Source organism: Dermacentor andersoni, chromosome 1, assembly GCF_023375885.2.
Source record: "Dermacentor andersoni chromosome 1, qqDerAnde1_hic_scaffold, whole genome shotgun sequence".
Classification (NCBI taxonomy): Eukaryota; Metazoa; Arthropoda; class Arachnida; order Ixodida; family Ixodidae; genus Dermacentor; species Dermacentor andersoni.
This window is the reverse complement of record NC_092814.1, coordinates 9227280-9231011: the sequence shown is the minus strand read 5'-3', so window position 1 is coordinate 9231011 and position 3732 is coordinate 9227280.

Sequence of the window (3732 nt, the reverse complement as noted above, 5' to 3'; positions counted from 1 at the left end):
CGAATGGGTGGAAATAAAAGTGAGGAACGAAGGTTAGGAAAGTTATAGTACAATTTATGGAATAGGCAGAGTTGCGAAATTATGCGTCTTGATGCTAAAAGGGGTAGACCAATAGATAACGTAAAGTTAGTAACGCTGATAGTGTTGTCATAATTCGTCAAGATAAAGCGGGAGGCACGATTTTGAGTAGCTTCTAAAGTGTCAATCAAGTACTTTTGATGTGGATTCCAAATTGTAGACGCGTATTCTAATTTGGTACGGATGAAAATTTCATATGCTAGTTTACGAATCGACGGAGGAGACAAGGATAGAATTCTTTTAATATAGTTAAGGGATCTTGAAGCATCGGCTGTTATTTGTTGGATGTGGTTCGACCAATTTAGTTTGTTAGTGATGATAATGCCAAGGTAGCGGTAACTGTCGACCTCAGATAAATCCACAGAGCCAAAAGAGTATATAAATTTGGATGTAGAGCGTTTACGTGATACATGCATTAACTTGCATTTGGAGACATTTAGTTCCATCATCCAGCGTGAGCACCACTTGTCAATAGAATTTAGGTCATTTTGCAGAAGGGATTGGTCAGCGTTAGTAGTGACACGACGGTAAATAACACAGTCATCGGCGAATAGACGTATTGTGGATGATATGTCTGTTGGGAGGTCGTTAATGTATATTAGAAAAAGGAGTGGGCCGAGGACGGATCTCTGTGGTACACCGGATGTTACTTTGGTAGTATCTGAACAGCGACCGCCAACACAGGTGAACTGGAGGCGATCTGTCAGGAAGCAAATGATCCATGATAGGATTAGTGGGTCGAGGTGAAGGCATGAAAGTTTGGACACTAGTCGGTGATGAGGGACGCGATCGAAAGCCTTTGAAAAATCTAAGTAAATTACGTCAGTCTGAAATGAAGAATCCAAGTTTTGGTGGAGATCTGTGGTGAATTCAAGTTGTGTTTCGCATGATAAGCCTGGACGAAAGCCATGTTGTTTGCTAAAGAAAAAAGAATTTCTGTCGAGGTGGGACGCCATCTGGGAATAAATGACGTGTTCTAAAAGTTTACAGGCAATATATGTAAGTGAGATCGGGCGATAGTTGGATGGGTCGGAGCGCTTACCAGATTTAAAAACGGGGGTTACTTTGCTTAGTTTCCAGTCTTTGGGAATAGTGCCCTCGCTTATAGACTGGGTAAAAATGATTTGTAATATCTGGCTATAAATGACATTAGTGCCTTTTAGTATCTTCACCGGTATGTTGTCAGGTCCGGGGGAGCTAGATATGTTAAGTTTATTGATTAGGCTTGCGATACCTTCAGTAGTTACATCAATGGGAGGCATTTCGGTGCCGCAAAATCTTGGTAAAACAGGAATGTTGGTGGAAGATTCACAAGTGAAGACAGAAGAGAAGTATGAATTGAAGACATCAGAACGCTTTTCAACTGGAACATGGGGCCCATTAGGATTAGTTATGGTGATGTTATGCGACTGATTTCTACTTGGTGCGAGTATTTTCCAAAATTTTTTCGGGTTTACACGGATTATATTGAGAAGATCCTGGTGATAAATTTTTTTTTTCTTAGAAAGCTTCAGAAGGCTGTTGTACTCGCGCAGGCAGGTGAAATACTTCTTCCATTTAGGGGCAGAACCAGATTTTTTTGCCACTCTGAAAAGGCGCTTTTTCTTCTGTGCTAGTTTTTTAGTTGGTTTGTGTACCAAGGCTTTCCCATGACACCACGAATACACACAAGGGGTACGTGGTTATTGATTAAGCTGAGTAGCTTATGCTTGTACAACAGCCAGTTTGCATCAACAGACCTTCTGAAGGCAGTTTCCTTGAGGTATTCAAAAAAAATATTCAGTTCACTTTTAATTATGGAAAAGTCAGCTTTTTTTTGTAGTCCCGAATTAGTTTTATTGAACGCTGTTTGACTGGAACTGGGATTTCCAAATTGAAAAGGACAATACTGTGATCGCTCAGCCCATTGACACATGCTATAGACTGAATGTATCCGGTTTGTGAAGTGAGGACCAGGTCAAGGGTGTTTGAGCCACGAGTAGGAAAGTTTACTGTTTGTATAAGGTTGAAGTTTAAGGATAAATGAGGGAAATATTTTGACTGACGGGATGATGCTGTTAGATTGTCCCAGTTGATATCCGGAAAGTTAAAATCACCACAAATAATATAGTTAGCACGCGGGAATTGAGAGGTTGCATTAAAATGACAGTGTTAAGTTCGTCGATAAAGGAACGGTCACAATCGGGTGGGCTATAACAAGATATGAGGATGCATGTGCATGTCGGCATGGATATGTGCACACAAAGAATTTTGTGAGCACAATTGTTCGGGAGCTGGTAACAAGGAATGCTATATATTGGGAATAAAAGAACGCCACCACCTCTTCGTTCCTTCCTATCGCGTCTGAAAACAGTGTATGGGGAATCTGCATGCAGCAGCTCAGGGGTCAACCTAGACTCAGTGAAAATGGCCATGTCTGTGTTATTGTCGTCGAGAAGGGCTTCAATGGTATCTTCTTTTGACATGTAACTGCGAACATTAGCCAGTATAACAGAGAGTATGTGATTGCGTGATGTTTCAACAGGGTTTAGTAGCGGCTGGGAGGGAAAGGAGAGTGCTGGGAAAGCCTGAAGTGATGGCTAGGATTCAACTTGTAAAACTGGGTCTGATTGCACATCATATAAAAACTGCCTATCATTCATCTGAAGTTTATCGAAGCGTATCTTGAAAGTGGAGGCGTTCTTTTGTTTCGCATAGGCGTACAACTTTTTCCTTGCAAGCCGGACGCGCGATGAAAAAGCTTGCCGGATAGAAATTGCCGTACCTTTAAGCTTTCGCCCGGCGGACAGAATGCTATACTTATCTTTGTACCGCGCAAGTTTTACTATAATTGGTCGGTGTTTACCGGCCTGGAAATGGCCAAGCCTGTGTGCGCGTTCTATGTCATTTTTGGTTATGGAAATTAGAAGTTTATCTGTACACAGTGAAATAACGCGAGACTCTGATTGTTCCAAAGTTTCATCATGCGCATCCTCAATACCGAAAAAAAGTAAGTTGTCCCGGCGAAGGCGGTTTTCAGAGTCATCGCATTTCTGTACGAGGTCGTTTATTTGGGAAGTGAGTTTAATTATTTCAGGATTGTCACTAGATGCAGGTATCGAGTGATTTGATGATTTATGAGCGTCTACAATTTTCTCAAGGGCGTCGACACGGGTGGATAGACGGCCGACCTGGTTTTCAATGGTGGCCTGTGTAGCACGAATTAGAGCGAGCTCAGACAGAACGGTGTTCTGAGAGGTTTCTAAACGGGATAGGGCGCTAGCAATGGATTCAAAGGATACCGGAGTGGGAATGTCATTAACAGCACCGGGGTTAAGCTCAATGTCCCCAGAAAGGGCTAGTAAAAGGAAAGTGAGGTGAGCATTCACACATAATGAACATAGCAAGTGGCACAAAACTTTCCGATTGGCATCAAATGTGTCAGAGGGGCACGACAACGCAATAAACATTCGGTCACTAGAACGTACACATCTTGCACAAGGTAGGTAACTAACCTGCGCAAACAAAGTCGGCGTCATGACCATGCTCAGTGCGGTGGCGTGCCCCAAGTGGTCCCAAGACGGAGGCTGCTTAAGTAGAAGTAGCGAGTCTCCCACGCCGGAAGTTGCTCGCTGTGGCCAGGCGGAAAGCACGGTTTGGGTTAGAAGTGGCGGG